Genomic DNA, 24,839 nt, shown 5'->3' on the forward strand with positions numbered 1-24,839 from the left:
TGAGCAGCGATGTCTAATGGGCACGAGGAAACAGTTAAAGTTATTTTTTATTTTTTATTTCATTTTTTTTACACACCTTAGTCAAATGGCTCTCAGCAAAATGAGTTTACATGACTAATTTTTTATTTGCTTGCATAGCGTTTTCATCAAAACATGCTTCTGTCTGCATTGTTGCCGACCAAAACAAGATAGCAAAACTGTCTAGAAAAATAACAAAGAAAATATCAGATCTCCCTGCTATCTTAAATGTGATTGACAAGCAATTTGGATGACAGAGATATGGACCATTGAAGTTTTTTGAAAGCGCTGCCTAAAATATATATTTTGTTGCTGTGCTCGGCTCTTTTTTCCATTTCTGCCTTGTTTTTATCTGTTCTTCTCCAGGTTGTCCCTGGATGCTGGCAGAGATGTGATAAAGATTGATCGATGACTGGAGCACTGAGGCTGGCCTGTCTCAGATGCCTATTGCGGGGTGAGCTGGATAGAGGCCTGGGTGAGATCACCGGGGGGAAATGGATTGGCTGGGGCGAGCAATGTTGAATGTAAAGCCCTGTAGGATTATTTGTCTATTTCCTGGAGCTTTCAGGCTGTCTTTAAACTGTCTTCTTCGAGAAGACTTCAGTTTAAATGGAGAGCACCACTCGTTATAAACTTTCCATCGGAGCAGTTTGAATGATCACAATCGTAACGGATACATGGAAATGTACTATACAAATCCAATACATTGTTGTTATTATCTAATGTATAACGTCTGTGCTCTAAATATCCCACTTACATTTCATGGGTTCTACAGAAACATGAAATACTTCCTGTGGAATGGTTCTACTGAAACATGAAATACTTCCTGTGGAATGGTTCTACTGAAACATGAAATACTTCCTGTGGAATGGTTCTACTGAAACATGAAATACTTCCTGTGGAATGGTTCTACTGAAACATGAAATACTTCCTGTGGAATGGTTCTACTGAAACATGAAATACTTCCTATGGAATGGTTCTACTGAAACATGAAATACTTCCTATGGAATGGTTCTACTGAAACATGAAATACTTCCTGTGGAATGGTTCTACTGAAACATGAAATACTTCCTGTGGAATGGTTCTACTGAAACATGAAATACTTCCTATGGAATGGTTCTACTGAAACATGAAATACTTCCTGTGGAATGGTTCTACTGAAACATGAAATACTTCCTATGGAATGGTTCTACTGAAACATGAAATACTTCCTGTGGAATGGTTCTACTGAAACATGAAATACTTCCTATGGAATGGTTCTACTGAAACATGAAATACTTCCTGTGGAATGGTTCTACTGAAACATGAAATACTTCCTGTGGAATGGTTCTACTGAAACATGAAATACTTCCTGTGGAATGGTTCTACTGAAACATGAAATACTTCCTGTGGAATGGTTCTACTGAAACGTGAAATACTTCCTGTGGAATGGTTCTACTGAAACATGAAATACTTCCTGTGGAATGGTTCTACTGAAACATGAAATACTTCCTATGGAATGGTTCTACTGAAACATGAAATACTTCCTGTGGAATGGTTCTACTGAAACATGAAATACTTCCTATGGAATGGTTCTACTGAAACATGAAATACTTCCTATGGAATGGTTCTACTGAAACATGAAATACTTCCTGTGGAATGGTTCTACTGAAACATGAAATACTTCCTGTGGAATGGTTCTACTGAAACATGAAATACTTCCTGTGGAATGGTTCTACTGAAACATGAAATACTTCCTGTGGAATGGTTCTACTGAAACATGAAATACTTCCTATGGAATGGTTCTACTGAAACATGAAATACTTCCTGTGGAATGGTTCTACTGAAACATGAAATACTTCCTGTGGAATGGTTCTACTGAAACATGAAATACTTCCTGTGGAATGGTTCTACTGAAACATGAAATACTTCCTATGGAATGGTTCTACTGAAACATGAAATACTTCCTATGGAATGGTTCTACTGAAACATGAAATACTTCCTATGGAATGGTTCTACTGAAACATGAAATACTTCCTGTGGAATGGTTCTACTGAAACATGAAATACTTCCTGTGGAATGGTTCTACTGAAACATGAAATACTTCCTGTGGAATGGTTCTACTGAAACATGAAATACTTCCTGTGGAATGGTTCTACTGAAACATGAAATACTTCCTGTGGAATGGTTCTACTGAAACATGAAATACTTCCTGTGGAATGGTTCTACTGAAACATGAAATACTTCCTATGGAATGGTTCTACTGAAACATGAAATACTTCCTATGGAATGGTTCTACTGAAACATGAAATACTTCCTGTGGAATGGTTCTACTGAAACATGAAATACTTCCTGTGGAATGGTTCTACTGAAACATGAAATACTTCCTATGGAATGGTTCTACTGAAACATGAAATACTTCCTGTGGAATGGTTCTACTGAAACATGAAATACTTCCTATGGAATGGTTCTACTGAAACATGAAATACTTCCTGTGGAATGGTTCTACTGAAACATGAAATACTTCCTGTGGAATGGTTCTACTGAAACATGAAATACTTCCTGTGGAATGGTTCTACTGAAACATGAAATACTTCCTGTGGAATGGTTCTACTGAAACATGAAATACTTCCTATGGAATGGTTCTACTGAAACATGAAATACTTCCTGTGGAATGGTTCTACTGAAACATGAAATACTTCCTGTGGAATGGTTCTACTGAAACATGAAATACTTCCTGTGGAATGGTTCTACTGAAACATGAAATACTTCCTGTGGAATGGTTCTACTGAAACATGAAATACTTCCTGTGGAATGGTTCTACTGAAACATGAAATACTTCCTGTGGAATGGTTCTACTGAAACATGAAATACTTCCTGTGGAATGGTTCTACTGAAACATGAAATACTTCCTATGGAATGGTTCTACTGAAACATGAAATACTTCCTGTGGAATGGTTCTACTGAAACATGAAATACTTCCTGTGGAATGGTTCTACTGAAACATGAAATACTTCCTGTGGAATGGTTCTACTGAAACATGAAATACTTCCTGTGGAATGGTTCTACTGAAACATGAAATACTTCCTGTGGAATGGTTCTACTGAAACATGAAATACTTCCTGTGGAATGGTTCTACTGAAACATGAAATACTTCCTATGACATAGTTCTACTGAGCCAGCTACACTCCCCAATGATACCAGAGCGTCTAGACTTCACTGAGCAACACCCTGTGCTCTCTCTCACACAGAGGAGAAGCTGACTTTGTGCGGTGGAGCAGGACACAAAAAATGTTGTCTCTGTTTCCTGTCACCCACTTCCTCGTTTCCTCCCTGACTCAGCTTCTTCCAAGGACAAAGTAAACAACTCTTAAAACACAGCCTACAATCACTTTCAATCAAGATCGCCGGCCCGCTGTGGGAAGCCTACACCTCACTCATTCTCTCCTCTTCTCTAATCTGCTGTTGTCTCCTCTTCTCTCCTCTTCTCTCTCCTCTTCTCTCTCCTTTTATCTCATTTTATCTCCTCTTCTCTTCTCTCCTCTTCTCTCTCCTTTTTATCTCATTTTATCTCCTCTTCTCTCTCCTCCTCTATCCCCCTCTCTCCTCTTATCTCTCCTCTCTTCTCCTCTCTCTACTCTATTCTCTTATATCCTCTTCTCTCTCCTTGTCTCTTTCTCTCTCCTCTTATCTTTCTTCTCGCTCATATGAGCCACAACCTCCAGACAGAGTTTTGCCCTCTAAGAAAAAAAGGAGAGAGAGAGAGAGAGAGAGAGAGAGAGAGAGAGAGAGAGAGAGAGAGAGAGAGAGAGAGAGAGAGAGAGAGAGAGAGAGAGAGAGAGAGAGAGAGAGAGAGAGAGAGAGAGAGAGAGAGAGAGAGAGAGAGAGAGAGAGAGAGAGAGAGAGAGAGAGACGATGAAGAGTGGCATGTTCAATTCTTGGTCGGCAGTTCGTTAATCTGGGCTGTATGACTGTATGCGAGTGGCCAGTATATTGAATCTGGGTTTATTGTGTGAGAAACCATTCCCTTTGTTCCGTATCGCAAACAATCACAGACGAATTAACCTTGGGCAGCGCTGACGCACACTCTCATTCCTGCAGGTTCACTGTGATGTAAACAAATATTGAGCACCGTCAAAATTACAGCACCAGCCTTGTTTTCTCTCGTTTTTTTTTCAACTCTCTCTCCTTCCTTTTCCACCAAGAGAAGTGTTTGTGAGAGGCGAATGCAATTTTCTCACTGCGGAACACTGATTCTGTTTACAAGGCTAGGGGAACACAATCGATCTCAGTGCCGTTCTCCGACTGTGAAGGAGCGATGAATATAAACGCTAATACAAGCTTAGCGGAGGAGAAGAGAGCAGCAGCAAAGCGCTGAGAATCTAAGAGCAGGTAGTAAGATAACGCTAATATTTATTTATTATAAATAATAATATTTACAAGTGTGAGGAACCGTCAATCAAACACGTGGAGAGACAGAGACTGAGACTGAGGAGAGGACTGAGGAGAGGACCAAGGAGAGGACAGAGGAGAGGACTGAGGAGAGGACTGAGGAGAGGACAGAGACATTGGAAACAGTCATATGTGTATCGGTGAATAGAATTCCACAAAATGCAATACAGTCATTAAATTAATACTTGTCTGCATATGTGTGTGACTGTGAGTGTGTGTGTGTGTGTGTTTGAGCACACAACTAAGTCTATGTAGCTTGGCCATCAAAGCGATTTATAAAACTGACAATTGGCAGCTTTGAAATACTTCTGGTATTGATTTTCATTATCTGTTTTAGTGTTGTCGCATGGAATTAACATTAATACCATCAAGGCTCATCGGCATTGTTTTGTGTGTGTGTGTGTGTGTGTGTGTGTGTGTTTATTTGAGAGAGAGGGAGAAACGTAATGTTTTTATTTTATAATTTCAACAGGAATCGTAATATTTTCAAGTCCTACGGTACTATGGGACATCCAGGGAGTTATACTGGGACACTGGGCTGGAAAGAGGAGAGGACAGAGGAGAGAGGAAAGGACTGAGGAGAGGACTGAGGAGAGGACAAAGGAGAGGACAGAGGAGAGGACTGAGGATAGGACTGAGGAGAGAGGAAAGGACTGAGGAGAGAGGAAAGGACTGAGGAGAGGACTGAGGAGAGAAGAAAGGACTGAGGAGAGAGGAAAGGACTGAGGAAAGGACTGAGGAGAGGACTGAGGAGAGGACTGAGGAGAGAGGAGAGGACTGAGGAGAGGACTGAGGAGAGGACTGAGGAGAGGACTGAGGAGAGGAGAGATGACTGAGGATTGGACTGAGGAGAGGACAGAGGAGAGGACTGAGGAGAGGACTGACGAGAGAACTGAGAAGAGGACAGAGGAGAGGACTGAGGAGAGGACTGAGGAGATTACTGAGGAGAGAGGAGAGGACTGAGGAGAGGACTGAGGAGAGGACTGAGGAGAGGACTGACGAGAGGACTGAGGAGAGGAAAGAGGAGAGGACTGAAGAGAGGAAAAGGGAGAGGACTGAGGAGAGGACAGAGGAGAGGAGAAAGGAGAGGACAGAGGAGAGGACTGGGGAGAGGGCTGAGGAGAGGAAAGGAGAGAGGACTGAGGAGAGGGCTGAGGAGAGGAAAGGAGAGAGGACAGAGGAGAGGACTGAGGAGAGGAAAGGAGAGAGGACTGAGGAGAGGACTGAGGAGAGGAAAGGAGAGAGGACTGAGGAGAGGACTGAGGAGAGGAAAGGAGAGAGGACTGAGGTGAGAAATGGATGGAAGAATAGAGATGGAGAGAGATGGAAAGAGATGGAGAGAGGAAGAATCCCTGTGAGATTGGCTAGATAGATACAGTGTAGAACACAATGGTGCGAAGGAGGGACTGGATGCAGAGCAAGACATGGAAAGAGGAGGAGGGGTAGCAGAATAAACTCTCTGCATGAATGTCATATACCGTATTGTAGTGTTTACCATAGACGTGCTTGGCCTGTGTCTATAACCTGCCAACCAGGGTAAAGAGAGCCTGTAAACAAATGTATTGGGCTGGAATGTGAAACCTAGCACTTTTCTACACGACTGTTTCCACCCCCATCTCTACCAGCTGAATGTAGGGTATTCGAACTCTATGAACACATGAAGGCCTGTCCAGGGTGTCACATGACACTGGCAGCCCTGTGGATGTGGAGTGTGTAACATACATGAATAGAGCAGCACCAATACGTCAGAATAAGGAAATATGATGGAATGTATGTACATGTATTGGTTTGTGTGTGTGTGTGTGTGTGTGTGTGTGTGTGTGTGTGTGTGTGTGTGTGTTACAGAGAAACCCTATAGGGACTTAGTGATCCACAGCAACAGCCCTCAGCAGACAACAAACTAACTCCACTACCTCCACTGGTCCTCAGTAGACAACCCATGACCTCCACTGGTCCTCAGTAGACAACCCATGACCTCCACTGGTCCTCAGTAGACAACCCACGACCTCCACTGGTCCTCAGTAGACAACCCGCTACCTCCACTGGCCCTCAGTAGACAACCCGCTACCTCCACTACCTAAACTGGTCCTCAGTAGACAACACACTACCTCCACTGGCCCTCTCTAGTTTACCTCCACTGCCTCTGCTACCTCCACTGCATATTAAAAATGTGGGTCCCTGTAGTGTTATCACACACCATTCCCTCTGAGAGGATAGCTCACTTTCTTAGTTACATCTAATTCTGCCTTAAAGGGGAACCCTCTAATTTCGCCTGGTTGTTTTGGGTGGCTCCTCGTGAAATACTGGCGGCCAATGACAGAAGCCAACTGTGAGTAGGCTCGGGGGTGTGTAGAGGAGAGGAAGAGGTAGGTAGCCTGCAGAGTCATATGAGAAGAATGCAATAGCTGAACATATTGTAAACAAAGTGTTGTGGTCACCTTCACAATGCAGTGACAGGTTCATGTAGAACAACCAACCCTTTACATAATACCATAGAAGAAGAATTCTGCTAATTTAACCATGTGCACTATTCACTTTTCATTGAGCACGGTGTAATGTGATTGTTGTGGATAGTCTGGTTAATATAATATATTGAACCGAAAAATATATAAAATGCAAAAGACTAAACCTACCTGATTCTGTTCTGCCCCATCGACGACCGTTGGTGAGCAAGCAAGAGGTGAGGCTGGAGGTGAGGTCTTTGGCCAGAGCGCCATTGATGGGCCCCTGGGCCCCTCATCAAAGATGCCGGTCGATCACAAAGAGCACTGATTACATTATCAGTGGTGGTTGAGATTAGCGTGGTGGAACCCAACCTGATCGCTGTGTTCACATTTCTATTTCAGTGCAGATATCACGATACCTCCAGCCTCAACTTTATCTGGAGTGAAATAAAATGGTCAACCCAGCGAACGGGCTGGTTCCACCAGACTAGGTTACGAAGGTGAATTTGGACAACACTTAAACTGTTTGGACCTTTGACTAAGTCAATTGTCTCCAAGATGATTTAAAGTGTCCTCCCTGTTCTATTTCTAGGAGTGCTCACAGCGAGGGCATGTCTGCGTGATGCTCAAGGTCCCCTTGCTGGTCTTCAGCTGCAAACTGGACATCTCTCAAACAACTGCAGCAGGCAATCCTCGTAAACAATGTCCTTCCTCATCTCACGAGGTGGTGTTGACTGGTAGGGCCTGTGAGGTGGTAGTGACTGAGAGGCCCTGTGAGGTGGTGGTGACTGAGAGGGCCTGTGAAGTGGTAGTGACTGGGAGGGTCTGTGAGGTGGTGGTGACTGGGAGGGCCTGTGAGGTGTGACCTGGAGGACCTGTGAAGTGGTAGTGACTGGGAGGGCCTGTGAGGTGGTGTTAACTGGGAGGGCCTGTGAGGTGGTGTCTGGGAGGGCCTGTGAGGTGGTAGTGACTGGGAGGGCCTGCGAGGTGGTGACTGGGAGGGCCTGCGAGGTGGTGACTGGGAGGGCCTGTGAGGTGGTGACTGGGAGGGCCTGTGAGGTGGTGACTGGGAGGGCCTGTGAAGTGGTAGTGACTGGGAGGGCCTGTGAGGTGGTGACTGGGAGGGCCTGTGAAGTGGTAGTGACTTGGAGGGCCTGTGAGGTGGTGACTGGAAGGGCCTGTGAGGTGGTGACTGGGATGGCCTGTGAAGTGGTGACTGGGAGGGCCTGTGAGGTGGTGACTGGGAGGGCCTGTGAGGTGGTGACTGGGTGGGCCTGTGAGGTGGTAGTGACTCGGAGGGCCTCTGAGGTGGTAGTGACTCGGAGGGCCTGTAACCGGATGATTTTATAGATAGCCAAGTGGTAAACTGCATTTTGTTATAAAGGACAAAGCTTTTATTCATGTACTTCAAATGCAACATGACTATACTAATTGAATCTGCTTGGCTGGGTAATTAACCTACTAGTTCATCAAACCGGGTATTTTTTTTTATACCTTGTTAATGAAGCCGTCTGTGTCATCAGGGCAGTAAATCATGTCACGCTAATTCTAGGTAGTCACTAGATTCCACAATCACAAAGTAATACACCCTGCCTATTTCTACAATGAATCTTCTTAAAATGTGATTTAAAACCTAACCTTAACCCTAACCACACTGCTAAACTAAAGCCTAAGCCTAACCTTAAAATGAGACTAAAAATAAAAGGTTTGTTTTCATGAATTTTTACGATAAGGCCAATTTTACTTTGTGGCTGTGGTAAATAGTGGAAACCTTAATTCGAATTATGACTGAAACGCCACTTTGGATTAGATTCAGGCCGGTGATGGTTGGTCGCTCCTACTATACTGTAATATTCAGACTCGGATATGAGGTAGCTACCACCATAGTTGCATCCATTATTTACTTCTGCCCTAGATTATACAGAATACACTTGTTTAAGATACAAATTAACATGCAAATCTGAGTTGTAGCCTGGTGTTAGCAAACTAGGTAACTAATCTGCTATCATAACTTCATGATTTTAAGTTAATGACTACATATTGGTATTTCTATAACGTTTTGCGGAGTGTCTCATTGTGTGGTTGAAGGGATGGTTTGTGGTTCAGTGTTGTTGTTGTGTCTATCTGTGTGTGTAATATTTAATGAGCGGTGTATCGGTGTATCTGTGCGTGGCCTATCAAGGGTTGGATGTGTCAAGGAATGCAAAACAACTAAATTCACCACCTGAGACATCTCTAATTATCTCTACGTCTCCCTCTTTCCCCTCCTCCCTCTGTCCTCTCCTCCCTCTGTCCTGTCCCTCTGTCCTCTCCTCCCTCTGTCCCCTCCTCCCTCTTTCCCCTCCTCCCTCTGTCCTCTCCTCTCTTCCCTTCTGCCTGCCTGTGAACCCAGCAGGGTGTTTGTGGTGGTCAGAGTGGAGGGAGGGAGGGATTGCCAGGTGTTACGAGTTAGAGAGTCAGAGCTGGAACACGGCTGTAATCAGAACCCGACACCCTTGGCCCAGCAGGACCCTGCATTGCTGGAGAGGTGTAAACAGACGGTCAAATTAGTACTCCTTTTCCCCCCTCGTCCATCATCCGTTTTTACACTCTCCCTTTTTCTAATGATTTATTTCCCTGGTCCGCCGCCCTCTGGTCGGCAAGTCGTGAACTGAGGCCGAGTCACCTCTCTCTCTCTCTCTCTCTCTCTCTCTCAATTCAATTCAATTCAATTCAATTCAATTCAATGGCATGGGAAACATGTGTTAACATTGCCAAAGCAAGTGAGGTAGATAATATACAAAAGTGAAATAAACAATAAAAATTAACAGTAAACATTACACATCTCTCTCTCTCTCTCCCTGTGAGGGGATATGGCTGGGTCGTAATTACCGCTTTGATTAAGAGAGGATATTTCAGCCACATCAAGCAGCAGCGTTTAGAAATGATTTGTGGATGAATCAATACTGTGGATAAAGCGCCTGTTAGTAGTGGCTTTAATAAGACAAACACTGCGCAGCCTGTTAGCGGTCAGTAATCGATGACCAGGGTCACATAATTATTCGAGGGTGTATTTGACTCTTTATTGGGAAAGGATCAGTGTTTTCTGAGGTGGGTGAGCACCAAAGGTTTGGTCAAATTACTTCCAATTTGATTCTATGGTTAGATTATTTAGTGTGAGGGTGAGAGGGTGGTTGTGTGTGTTTATATACAGTATGTTAGTGTAAGTGTGGTATATCACAGCAGCGAGAAGGGATAAATAAATCAGAAAACAGCCGTGGGACAGCCATGTCTGTCATTTCCTACAAAGCTGGATGCATTTACTTTTGGTCGATTCTAAAAATCAATATGATGTGGAATTCTGAAGCACCGTACGCAGTGCTGGAAATCCAGCATAGAAACAGATGTGTGGTGATATTGGATCTCACATGCTATGTGAGAAAGAGGAGAGAGACACAGGTGGAGAGGGAGAGGCAGAGCTGGAGAGAGGTGGAGAGGGAGAGAGAGAGACAGAGCGAGAGAGGGAAAGAAAGAGACAGGTGGTGAGAGAGAGAGAGAGAGAGAGAGAGTGTGAGAGAGAGAGAGAGAGAGAGAGAAAGTGTGAGAGTGTGAGAGTGAGAGTGTGAGACAGACAGACAGACAGACAGACAGACAGACAGACAGACAGACAGACAGACAGACAGAGTGAGTGAGTGAAAGACTTGTCTTTAATTATTGATACATCCTCAATTATTTCCATTAAAACATTACCACCCCTCCCTCCACCCTGTTCCTCCTTGTTAGCCAAACATAAAATTCAACAACACAGTTTTGATGTCTTCACTATTATTCTGCAATGTAGAAAATAGTACAAAGAAATAGAGAAAAACTCTTGAATGAGTAGGTGTTCTTAAACTTTTGACTGGTAGTTTATTTGGCCTTTTCCTTATTCAAATTCCTGTGTCCGATTATAAACATCCCGACAGGAAACCCCACCACCAACCTCTCACACAGACATTCCAAAAGAGACATTTATGGAATTAACCTGGAGCACACAGAAAACATATGAATCACAGTTTCTCTCATAACACAGAAGGACACCCCTGTCTGACTCCCTGTTCAACCTGTGCCAACCAGCTGTTAGTGGCCAGGGCTCCATGTAGAACCCTCCACTGGAGGTCCCCTGACCTTTTTGGTACTGGGGGTTTGTAGAGCCCCCTCCATCTAAAACCCACAATACTCTCCTCTACACATTCCCCCTGCCACTGATGTGCCTTCACTCCTGTTAGGCTCCCAATGTTCCTTACCTTAATGCAGATGTTGTAGAGGGCTTTATCTCTCACCCGCTCAAAACTCCCCCAGGCTCGGAGTGTTCAAATCTAACAAGTCCTCCAGACCCCCTTGCCAGTCCCCAGTCTCTGCCGTCACCTACAGTGGTGGAAACACCGTTGGCCGTCCTGCTCTCCTATCTGCCAGGCCCTGTTCTCCTCCCTCCACAGGGAAAATTCCACCAGGATGTTGTTTATTGTTGACACTTGGAACAGGAGCCACCTGCACTTGGCCAGTCTTGACAACACTGCCTTTGACAGCCCCTCCCAGTACTTCCAGACCCACCTGTCCAAGCCCAGGTACACCCCCAGAATGTGAAGCCCTTAACAACCCCACTGCTAACCCCCTGGAAGCAGAGGGGGGGGGGGTCTATCTCTTCATGCCCCACATAACAGAGCTTTGCTCTTGCCCCAGTTCCCCTTAGCTGTCGAGCTCCCTCGTACACCTTCAGACCAGTCTCTAGTGCCTGCATGTCCATCCTATCCCTGACCATCACAGAGACGTCATCTGCATACGCTGACACTGCTATACCTGTCAACACACCCGAACCTGTCCAGCACACTCCCCGCTGTCTCCTGCCAAGTAGGCCCAAAAAAGGCTCAATGGCTAGTGTAGATAACTGCCCCACTAGAGGTCATCCTTGTCTAATGCCCCATCTCATCCAGACTGGCCTACTGAGCTCCCCTCCCACCTTGACCATACATGACGCTCCAGCATACAACATCTTCGCACAAAAAACCTTTCCCCGAACCCAAACACAGACATCACTTTAAACAGACACTCATGGTCCACTCTATCAAAACCTTTTCTTAGTCAAAAGAGACCAGTCCAAAGTTCACATTAGAAACTCTTGACAAGTCAAACATGTCCCTGATTAAGAACAGGTTGCCCATGATTGAGGATCCCGGTACACAATATGTCTGGTCCTTGTGTACTATAGAGTCCAGATGGGACTTCAGTCTGTTAGTGAGGACCTTGGCAAATATTGAGTACTCACAGAGCAATACCACATGCCTTCAGTTCTTAAGTTCACACAAATCCCCTTTCTTGGCAAGGAAAATCAGAACTGCCCGACGACAGCTCATCAGCAACTCTCCTACTCCATACGCACTCACGCAAAACGCAAAGGAAGTCCAGTCCAATTATTCCCCAGAAATTGTTATGAAACTCCACTGGGAGTCCATCGACCCCTGGTGCATGGCCAGGGGACATCTGGGTAATGGCCTCTGCCAATGCATGGGACAACAGAGGAATGTCAATTTCATCCCTCTGTGCCAGAGAGAGCTCAGGGAGTTCCGCAAACCTGAGCACACATAGGATCACACAGTTATGTCCTGTACAACTCAGTATAAAACTCCACAGTCCGCTCCCGCATCTCCTCCACCACAGAGGTCACCCGCCCATCAGACAACCGCATCTCCCCCACCACAGAGGTCACCCGCCCATCAGACAGCCGCATCTCCCCCACCACAGAGGTCACCTGCCCATCAGACAGCCGCATCTCCCCCACTACAGAGGTCACCCTCCTATCAGACAGCCGTAGACAATGCATACCCATGGCTTCACTGCTCTGTCTTTCCCAACCAAAGAAGAAGGAGCTGGGAGCATAAAGCTCCCTTTGCTTTAACCTGGAAAAAACTGTCCAGGTCCCTACATAATTCAGCTAAATTAGTCTGGAGGCCTACATAGCCTTGCCCCACCATCTCTACCTCCATCTCACTAATACTACGCTCTAGTACCCCTATTACTCTCCTAGCCTCTGAGGATGACAGAGCTTTATACTGTTGACAGAAAATCAGAATCTGGACCTTTCCCACATCCTACCATTGACTTAGAGACTCATACTGCTCTTTTGACTGCCGTCACCTTTCCCAAAAAGTCTGGAAGCCTGAGCAAAAGCTGGCATATTGTAGGAGCTTTACATTAAACTTCCAATAGGATGCTATCGAGTTCCTGTTGAAATAGACAGCATATGCATGGTTATGTGGTGATCCGAAAAAACCAACCAGGAGAATGGTAGGGCCCAACTGCCTATTGCTCTGATTCCTGGGGTCGGGCTGCACTCCCTATAGTCCAAAGACCTTCACCCATGTATACTGTCTTGTGTTGGGATGTCTACTTCTCCAAACATCCACTAGGTCAAACGGATTAATGACGTCCCTTAACACTCCCACTGAGCCTTAACCTGTTAGATCTCTAGGGGCGCTATTTCATTTTTGGATAAAAAACGTTCCCGTTTTAAGCGCGATATTTTGTCACGAAAAGATGCTCGACTATGCATATTCTTGACAGTTTTGGAAAGAAAACACTCTGAAGTTTCAGAATCTGCAAAGATTTTGTCTGTAAGTGCCCCAGAACTCATTCTACAGGCGAAACCAAGATGATGCATCACCCAGGAATTAGCAGAATTTCTGAAGCTCTGTTTTCCATTCTCTCCTTATATGGCTGTGATTGCGCAACGAATGAGCCTACACTTTCTGTCGTTCGCCCAAGGTCTTAGCAGCATTGTGACGTATTTGTAGGCATATCATTGGAAGATTGACCATAAGAGACTACATTTTCCAAGTGTCCGCCTGGTGTCCTGCGTCGAATTCGGTGCGCAATTGCCAGCTGCTTCTACTTTACCATTTGATATAGGGGAGAAACCATGTGTCCAAGAACGATGTATCAATGAAGAGATATGTGAAAAACACCTTGATGATTGATTCTAAACAACGTTTGCCATGTTTTCAGTCGATATTATGGAGTTAATTTGGAAAAAAGTTCGCGTTTTGAGGACTGAATTTTCGGGTTTTTTTGGTAGCCAAATGTGATGTATAAAACGGAGCTATTTCTAATACACAAAGAATCTTTTTGGAAAAACTGAGCATCTGCCATCTAACTGAGAGTATCCTCATTGAAAACATCAGAAGTTCTTCAAAGGTAAATTATTTTATTTGAAGGCTTTTATGTTTTTGTTGAAATGTTGCGTGCTGGATGCTAACGCTAAATGCTAACGCTAAATGCTAACGCTAAATGCTAACGCTAAATGCTAACGCTAGCTAGCTACTTTTACACAAATTATTGTTTTCCTATGGTTGAGAAGCATATTTTGAAAATCTGAGATGACAGTGTTGTTTACAAAAGGCTAAGCTTGAGAGATGGCATATTTATTTCATTTCATTTGCGATTTTCATGAATAGTTAACGTTGTGTTATGCTAATGAGCTTGCTGATAGATTTACACAATCCTGGATACAGGGGTTTTTTCATAGCTAAACGTGACGCAGAAAACGGAGCGATTTGTCCTAAACAAATAATCTTTCAGGAAAAACTGAACATTTGCTATCTGAGAATCTCCTCATTGAAAACATCTGAAGTTCTTCAAAGGTAAATTATTTTTTTGAATGCTTTTCTGTTTTTTTGTGTAAATGTTGCCAGCTGAATGCTAATGCTAAATGCTACGTTAGCCATCAATACTGTTACACAAATGCTTGTTTTGCAATGGTTGAGAAGCATATTTTGAAAATCTGAGATGACAGTGTTGTTAACAAAAGGCTAAGCTTGAGAGCTAGCATATTTATTTCATTTCATTTGCGATTTTCATGAATAGTTAACCTTTCTGATCTCCCCATCCCGGATCCGGGTTCGTGAATACAGACTCAAGCTCATTACCATAACGCAACGTTAACTATTCATGAAAATCGCAAATGAAATGAAATAAATATGCTAGCTCTCAAGCTTAGCCTTTTGTTAACAACACTGTCATCTCAGATTTTCAAAATATGCTTCTCAACCATTGCAAAACAAGCATTTGTGTAACAGTATTGATGGCTAACGTAGCATTTAGCATTAGTATTCAGCTGGCAACATTTACACAAAAAAACAGAAAAGCATTCAAAAAAATAATTTACCTTTGAAGAACTTCAGATGTTTTCAATGAGGAGATTCTCAGATAGCAAATGTTCAGTTTTTCCTGAAAGATTATTTGTTTAGGACAAATCGCTCCGTTTTCTGCGTCACGTTTAGCTATGAAAAAACCCCTGTATCCAGGATTGTGTAAATCTATCAGCAAGCTCATTAGCATAACACAACGTTAACTATTTATGAAAATCGCAAATGAAATGAAATAAATATGCCATCTCTCAAGCTTAGCCTTTTGTAAACAACACTGTCATCTCAGATTTTCAAAATATGCTTCTCAACCATAGGAAAACAATAATTTGTGTAAAAGTAGCTAGCTAGAGTTAGCATTTCGTGTTAGCATTTAGCGTTAGCATTAGCGTTAGCATCCAGCACGCAACATTAACAAAAACATAAAGCCTTCAAATAAAATCATTTACCTTTGAAGAACTTCTGATGTTTTCAATGAGGATACTCTCAGTTAGATAGCAGATGCTCAGTTTTTCCAAAAAGATTCCTTGTGTATTAGAAATAGCTCCGTTTTATACATCACATTTGGCTACCAAAAAAAATCCATAAATTCAGTCCTCAAAACGCAAACTTTTTTCCAAATTAACTCCATAATATCGACTGAAAACATGGCAAACGTTGTTTAGAATCAATCATCAAGGTGTTTTTCACATATCTCTTCATTGATACATCGTTCTTGGACACATGCTTTCTCCCCTGAATCAAATGGTAAAGTAGAAGCAGCTGGCAATTGCGCACCGAATTCGACGCAGGACACCAGGCGGACACTTGGAAAATGTAGTCTCTTATGGTCAATCTTCCAATGATATGCCTACAAATACGTCACAATGCTGCTAAGACCTTGGGCGAACGACAGAAAGTGTAGGCTCATTCGTTGCGCAATCACAGCCATATAAGGAGAGAATGGAAAACAGAGCTTCAGAAATTCTGCTAATTCCTGGGTGATGCATCATCTTGGTTTCGCCTGTAGAATGAGTTCTGGGGCACTTACAGACAAAATCTTTGCAGATTCTGAAACTTCAGAGTGTTTTCTTTCCAAAACTGTCAAGAATATGCATAGTCGAGCATCTTTTCGTGACAAAATATCGCGCTTAAAACGGGAACGTTTTTTATCCAAAAATGAAATAGCGCCCCTAGAGCTCTAACTGGTTAACGTTGCGTTATGGTAATGAGCTTGAGTCTGTATTCACGATCCCGGATCCGGAATGGGGAGATCAGAAAGGTTAATGAGGTTCCTCCCCATTTCTGTCTTTAAGTAAAAATCCATTGTACAGTTACAGTCCCTGCCAACCATCAGCGTCTCCACGGGTGCTTCCAGTGAGAGTTCATGTAATAAAACCACCGAACAGAAGCCCCCTCTCTCACCCTGTGTTAGGCACATACACATTTATTAGGTCAAATCCCCATGTTGTTCATTTCTGATTTTACAACAAGCAGCTTACCCCTAACAACTCCTTCGAGGAGCTAATTTCTACGGGCCGGAACAGATGCGAAAAGAGACCTGGTGCAAAAAGGACTGCCACCACTTACATTAGTTTAATGGCTCAGCACACTCGCCCCTTTCCACCACAGCCCCCAATCGACTTCATTCACCACATCACTTTCTGCATCTGCAGAAAAAAAACACCTGTACTTTTTTGTTGTTGTTTGTTTTACATATTCACCCAACTCCCGCATCTCTGACGCCATTTATATTAGGCAATCCTACCCGGGGAGTCTCCACAAGGGGTGGGAAAAAAGCTCGCAAAGAAAGAGACCAATAGCAAAGCTCAAAAAAGCCCAAGTGTCAGAAAAAAAAACAGATAAATCTAATCAACATCTGAAGGTAGACCCTTGCTGTTGTGAGCCACTTCTTCAAAATAAAACGTTTCCTGGGTGAGAGGACACCTGGTCCCTCATTGTACTGATCGTGTTGTACTGATCCTAATAACTTTCCCGGATCGCAAAAAAAAATCTTCAGGAATAACCTTCTTTTTCCCTTCAGTCTCATTCAGGAAGCTTGACGGTTCCCTCATCGTGTACTTTGACCCCTCTGCCTGACTGGCTGTCAGCTCTGGACCCATTGAGGAGGAGTCTGAAAAGAAAGCCTCCTCAGCCTCCTCTTCCCCAGACTCACCTTCCTCCTCCTCATCTCCATCTCCCATTCTGACCACCTGCCCTTTCTCCCTAGTTGGGGCCTCTCCACTCCCACCTCCCTTCCTCTCCCCTTCCTCTATCCTTTTCCGCTTGAAACCCTCCTCCTTCACCCCTAGTCTCTTCCACTTCCCCACTATACTCTCCTCATCCACTATCACTACCTGACTAGACCCAGACCCATCTACACCACCATCCAGAACATGACTAGACCCAGCCTCATCCACGGAACCATCCACAACATTACTATACCCAGACTCATCTACACCACCATCCAGAACATGACTAGACCCAGCCTCACCCACGGAACCATCCACAACATGACTATACCCAGCCTCATCTACACCACCAACCAGAACATGACTAGACCCAGCCTCATCTCATCTACACCACCAACCAGAACATGACTAGACCCAGCCTCATCTACACCACCATATATAGCCGAAATTGACCCAGCCTCATCTACACCACCATCTATAGCATGACTAGACCCAGCCTCATCTACACCACCATCTTAACTGTTGCTCATTGTTGTTCAGGAACATGAACACTCCGGAATGAAACAACATTCTTAACGGAGTCTGCCTGAAAACCTGTCGACAGTATACGAAAACTGCTAACAAATTCACCAAATGACTCAGATCTTAACGGGTTTGATCATTCGTAATAAACGGAGGCTGATTCGGAACTACAAACCTTGTCGAAGGAGTCGAAAGAGGAGAAATTGGCACCACCACAACCCTTACAAATATTCCACTAGCAATCAGCCTGCCCACTAAATGTATTCTTTACATGAACACATGAGAGAGAGAGAGAGAGAGAGAGAGAGAGAGAGAGAGAGAGAGAGAGAAAGAGACAGAGTGACAGAGAGAGAGATAGAGAGAGAGAGAGAGAGAGGATGCTTGCTAAAAAAGTTAATGATTCATAAAACACACATGGCTGAGGGAGATGATGTCATAGTGAACAATGTTATTCTAATGAAACTTTAACGTTGTATCTGATGGCCTAGCGTTTATTAATTATTAATGGTTTCTCAACCTTCTAATGGTAGCTGTCCTAGTTGTTCTATCGCCTCAGTTTTTCCACCAACTTTCCCTCTCTCCCCCCCGTCTCCTCTTCATCTTCCTCCCCCTTCGTCTTCCTCCTCCTTCTCTTCCTCTTCCTCCTCATCATAATCCCCAACAACAACACCCCCCCCCCCCCCCACACACACACACACACCCTTCCAATATTTTCACATGTTTATCATCTGTCAAAGCGAAACAGTGTAAGCACTGCCTTGGCCCCATCCTGATAGGTCAGCATAACCAGTGACGATAACCCAAGACTCGGAGCTAACGCTGCTCATTACCATAGGATGGTGACAGCCTCTACGGTGAGAGATTACTCCAACCAATGACCTGCCACTGGCGGTAAACAAAGCCCATGTGTCTATGGTGACGTCAGTAACCACTGCTAGTGAAATCACTGAATGTTAGGTGCCTCCTAAGAAGAGGAAGGTGCAGGGGGCAGGATCAGGAGAGCAAGGAAGTCCCAATAGCACAATCGTTTATTGAAAGTCGCAACGCAACAACAACGGATGGGGAAACACACCCACCGAAGTCACACAGGGAAATAACGTACCACACGGAGGAGAAACCTCTACTCCTAATTACAATCCAAACGGCAGAACGGAAAAACAAACCCGTGGCGCAAACACTCACCCCTGTGTGTGTGTGTGTGTGTGTGTGTGTGTACGTGCATGCATGTTTGTGTGTGTGTGTGTGTGTGTGTGTGTACGTGCATGCATGTTTGTGTGTGTAAGTATGCCAACAATTGTCCAGCTGTTTCTGAACCTGAGTTCACTTTGTAAAGTTTGAATTCCATTATGTTTTCACACGTTAGAGGGTTAATTCTCTCTCCCTCCTCTCATCCCTCTCTCTCTCTCCCTCCTCTCATCCCTCTCTCTCTCTCCCTCCTCTCATCCCTCTCTCTCTCTCCCTCCTCTCATCCCTCTCTCTCTCTCCCTCCTCTCATCCCTCTCTCTCATCTCTCTCCTCTCATCTCTCTCTCTCTCCCTCCTCTCATCCCTCTCTCTCTCTCCCTCCTCTCATCTCTCTCTCTCCCTCCTCTCATCCCTCTCTCTCTCCCTCCTCTCATCTCTCTCTCTCTCCCTCCTCTCATCCCTCTCTCTCATCTCTCTTCCTCCTTTCGTCTCTTTTTCCTCTCATCCCTCTCACTCTCTCATCTCTCTCCCTCCTTTCATCTCTCTCCCTCCTCTCATCTATCTCTCTCTCTCCCTCCTCTCATCTTTCTCTCCCTCCTCTCATCGCTCTCCCTCCTTTCATCTCTCTCTCCCTCCTCTCATCTCTCTCTCTCTCATCTCTCTCTCTCCCTCCTCTCATCTCTCTCTCCCTCCTTTCATCTCTCTCACTCTATCCCTCCTCTCATCCCTCTCTCTCTGGTTGGGAGGACAAGGGAGAAAAGGCCTGGGGCAGGACACCTGTGCCTTTGTGTCTCTGACTCGGTAAATCACTGATCAGTAGAGTTAACATATGTGTGTTTATCTGTGTGTGTGTGTTTGTGTGCGTTTGTGTGTGTATTCGTGTGTGCGTGAGTGTGTGTGTGTTCATGTTAGAGAGAGAGGACAGACTCCATGAGAACCTCAGACAACTTCTGTTCAGTAACCCACTGATCTCATAATCCAAACATACTGCAATGTTATCATAATTCTACAACAGTTTACATTGTATTGGATCATAGTTCTGTGTATATTTATAAGTAATGTGTGTATGTGTATCAGTAATGTTTGTAGGTGTATAACTAATGTGTGTATGTTTATAAGTAATGTGTGTATATTTATTAGTAACGTGGGTATATTTCTAAGTAATGTGTGTATGTTTCTAAGTAATGTGTGTATATTTATTAGTAATGTGTGTATATTTATTAGTAATGTGTGTATATTTATTAGTAATGTGTGTATATTTATTAGTAATGTGTGTATATTTATTAGTAATGTGTGTATATTTATTAGTAATGTGTGTATATTTATTAGTAATGTGTGTATATTTATTAGTAATGTGTGTATATTTCTAAGTAATGTGTGCATGTGTATAAGTAATGTGTGTACGTTTATAAGTAATGTGTGTATATGTGTATGTACTGTATGTAATCCTATACTGTACATTATTTTACGATACAAATGGCGGCGAGAGGGAAGAAGGGAACGTAAATAAATGTGATCAGGACAATACACTCATCTCTTTCATGGTCGCCGCCGACCCCACTTGATTTGTGGCACGCAAAGTGGCGGTCATAAACTCTGTAAGCAAGGTGACACCCAGCTATATCGGACTCCATGCCACTCCACTCACAGCACCTGGTAGACTCAGCCTCTGTATAAAGCCTACAGGCTCTCAGATGCGTTGGGACCTCTCTTGTCTTTGCAGATCATAAATACACAGGGGGAAAATTTAAAACAGACGTCTTGTCTGGTGAACTGTTAACGACACCTTCTCATGTGGAACAGTGGAGTAATGGGGCCATTATATGCCTTAGTAGGGTTTGTTTGGCTAAGAGCGCCAGCGGTCATCTAAATTTGAGCCAGGAATACTGGAGGGAGGCCAGGAATACTGGAGGGAGGCCCGGGAATACTGGAGGGAGGCCAGGAATACTGGAGGGAGGCCAGGAATACTGGAGAGTGGCCAGGAATACTGGAGGGGGGGTAGGAATACTGGAGGGGGGGCAGGAATACTGGAGGGAGGCCAGGAATACTGGAGGGAAGCCAGGAATATTGGAGGGAAGCCAGGAATACTGGAGGGAGGCCAGGAATACTGGAGGGAGGCCGGGAATACTGGAGGGAGCCAGGAATACTGGAGGGAGCCAGGAATACTGGAGGGAAGCCAGGAATACTGGAGGGAAGCCAGGAATATTGGAGGGAAGCCAGGAATACTGGAGGGAAGCCAGGAATATTGGAGGGAAGCCAGGAATACTGGAGGGAAGTCAGGAATACTGGAGGGAAGCCAGGAATACTGGAGGGAGGCCAGGAATATTGGAGGGAAGCCAGGAATACTGGAGGGTGAGGGAGGGAGGGATGGAGGGTGGAGAGATGAGAGGGGGGATAACATTTTTTTTTCCGGTTGAATAAGAAACTGACGTGAGACAGAAGTTAGAGAAGTCTACAAGAACAAACCGGTAAAGGTGTGTGTACCAGTGGTGGCTGGTGGGATGATCTATAGGAGGATGGGTTCATTGTAGTGGCTGGAATGGAGTCAAACCCGGAAAGACATTTGTTCCAATCCATCCTCCTTTAGGTCCTCCAACCAGCCTCTAGGTGCTTCCTGTCTGTGTGTTTGTCTCCGTTCCATCCTCCTTTAGGTCCTCCAACCAGCCTCTAGGTGCTTCCTGTCTGTGTGTTTGTCTCCATTCCATCCTCCTTTAGGTCCTCCAACCAGCCTCTAGGTGCTTCCTGTCTGTGTGTTTGTCTCCGTTCCATCCTCCTTTAGGTCCTCCAACCAGCCTCTAGGTGCTTCCTGTCTGTGTGTTTGTCTCCGTTCCATCCTCCTTTAGGTCCTCCAACCAGCCTCTAGGTGCTTCCTGTCTGTGTGTTTGTCTCCGTTCCATCCTCCTTTAGGTCCTCCAACCAGCCTCTAGGTGCTTCCTGTCTGTGTGTTTGTCTCCGTTCCATCCTCCTTTAGGTCCTCCAACCAGCCTCTAGGTGCTTCCTGTCTGTGTGTTTGTCTCCGTTCCATCCTCCTTTAGGTCCTCCAACCAGCCTCTAGGTGCTTCCTGTCTGTGTGTTTGTCTCCGTTCCATCCTCCTTTAGGTCCTCCAACCAGCCTCTAGGTGCTTCCTGTCTGTGTGTTTGTCTCCGTTCCATCCTCCTTTAGGTCCTCCAACCAGCCTCTAGGTGCTTCCTGTCTGTGTGTTTGTCTCCGTTCCATCCTCCTTTAGGTCCTCCAACCAGCCTCTAGGTGCTTCCTGTCTGTGTGTTTGTCTCCGTTCCATCCTCCTTTAGGTCCTCCAACCAGCCTCTAGGTGCTTCCTGTCTGTGTGTTTGTCTCCGTTCCATCCTCCTTTAGGTCCTCCAACCAGCCTCTAGGTGCTTCCTGTCTGTGTGTTTGTCTCCGTTCCATCCTCCTTTAGGTCCTCCAACCAGCCTCTAGGTGCTTCCTGTCTGTGTGTTTGTCTCCATTCCATCCTCCTTTAGGTCCTCCAACCAGCCTCTAGGTGCTTCCTGTCTGTGTGTTTGTCTCCGTTCCATCCTCCTTTAGGTCCTCCAACCAGCCTCTAGGTGCTTCCTGTCTGTGTGTTTGTCTCCGTTCCATCCTCCTTTAGGTCCTCCAACCAGCCTCTAGGTGCTTCCTGTCTGTGTGTTTGTCTCCGTTCCATCCTCCTTTAGGTCCTCCAACCAGCCTCTAGGTGCTTCCTGTCTGTGTGTTTGTCTCCATTCCATCCTCCTTTAGGTCCTCCATCCAGCCTCTAGGTGCTTCCTGTCTGTGTGTTTGTCTCCGTTCCATCCTCCTTTAGGTCCTCCAACCAGCCTCGAGGTGCTTCCTGTCTGTGTGTTTGTCTCCGTTCCATCCTCCTTTAGGTCCTCCAACCAGCCTCTAGGTGCTTCCTGTCTGTGTGTTTGTCTCCGTTCCATCCTCCTTTAGGTCCTCCAACCAGCCTCGAGGTGCTTCCTGTCTGTGTGTTTGTCTCCGTTCCATCCTCCTTTAGGTCCTCCAACCAGCCTCTAGGTGCTTCCTGTCTGTGTGTTTGTCACACATCTTTCCAGGTGGACAAGAGGAGACTTATTGAGCCCAGAGAGACAGGAGACCTTTATTAACGCACGACTTCCCACCACTGAATAACATCTCCAATAAAGCATTGCTTGTCATTACCCAAGCGCCCCGGGATATTTACTTCAGTAAAACATTTTTCATCTAAGACTCCTCTAGTTTTCACCTCTCCTCTCCCTTCAGCTCCTAGTCACTCCCTTCCTGATATGCTTTCCCTTCACCTCCTACTCCCTCCCCACTCTCCTCTCCCTTCACCTCCTAGTCCCTCCCTCCCCACTCTACTCTCCTCTCCCTTCACCTCCTTGTCCCTGCCTCCCCACTCTCCTCTCCTCTCCCTTCACCTCCTAGTCCCTCCCTCCAACTCTCCTCTCCCTTCACCTCCTAGTCCCTCCCCACTCTCCTCTCCCTTCACTTCCTAGTCCCTCCCCACTCTCCTCTCCCTTCACCTCCTAGTCCCTCCCTCCCCACTCTCCTCTCCATTCACCTTTTAATTCCTCCCCACTCTCCTCTCCCTTCACCTCCTTGTCCCTCCCTCCCACTCTCATCTCCCTTCACCTCCTAGTCCCTCCCTCCCCACTCTCCTCTCCCTTCACCTCCTAGTCCCTCCCCACTCTACTCTCCTCTCCCTTCACCTCCTTGTCCCTCCCTCCCCACTCTCCTCTCCCTTCACCTCCTAGTCCCTCCCCACTCTACTCTCCTCTCCCTTCACCTCCTAGTCCTCCCCACTCTCATCTCCCTTCACCTCATAGTCCCTCCCCACTCTACTCTCCTCTCCTTTCACCTCCTAGTCCCTCCCTCCCCACTCTCCTCTCACTTCACCTCCTAGTCCCTCCCCACTCTCATCTCCCTTCACCTCCTGGTCCCTCCCCACTCACCTCTCCCTTCAGTTCCTAGTCCCTCCCCAGTCTCCTCTCCCTTCACCTCCTAGTCCCTCCCCACTCTCCTCTCCCTTCAGCTCCTAGTCCCTCCCCACCCCCCATCCATTCAGCTCCTAGTCCCTCCCTCCCTCCCCACTCTCCTCTCCTCTCCCTTCACCTCCTAGTCCCTCCCCACTCTCCTCTCCCTTCACCTCCTAGTCCCTCCCCACTCTCCTCTCCCTTCACCTCCTAGTCCCTCCCCACTCTCCTCTCCCTTCACCTCCTAGTCCCTCCCCACTCTCCTCTCCCTTCACCTCCTAGTCCCTCCCCACTCTCCTCTCCCTTCACATGCTAGTCCCTCCCTATTCTCATTTACTCGCATATATATTTTATTTCTGTCCTCATCTTTTTCTCTCCTCCTCTTCCTCCTATTTTATATCCCCTGAAACCTCTCACATATCCTCTTCACATCTCCACTTCACATATCCTCTTCACATCTCCACTTCACATCTCCTCTTCACATCTCCACTTCACATATCCCCTTCACATCTTCTCTTCACATCTCCACTTCACATCTTCACCTCACATCTCCTCTTCACATCTTCACATCTCCACTTCACATATCACCTTCACATCTCCTCTTCACATCTCCACTTCACATCTCCTCTTCACATCTCCACTTCACATCTCCACTTCACATCTCCACTTCACATATCATCTTCACATCTCCCCTTCACATCTCCTCTTCACATCTCCATTTCACATCTCCTCATCACATCTCCTCTTCACATCTCCCCTTCACATCTCCTCTTCACATCTCCACTTCAAATCTCCACTTCACATCTCCACTTCACATCTCCACTTCACATATCATCTTCACATCTCCACTTCACATCACCACTTCACATCTCCTCTCCACATCTCCCCTTCACATCTCCACTTCACATCTCCTCTTCACATCTCCTCTTCACATCTCCCCTTCACATCTCCCCTTCA

The sequence above is a fragment of the Oncorhynchus mykiss genome, chromosome 3, assembly GCF_013265735.2.
Source record: "Oncorhynchus mykiss isolate Arlee chromosome 3, USDA_OmykA_1.1, whole genome shotgun sequence".
Lineage (NCBI taxonomy): Eukaryota > Metazoa > Chordata > Actinopteri > Salmoniformes > Salmonidae > Oncorhynchus > Oncorhynchus mykiss.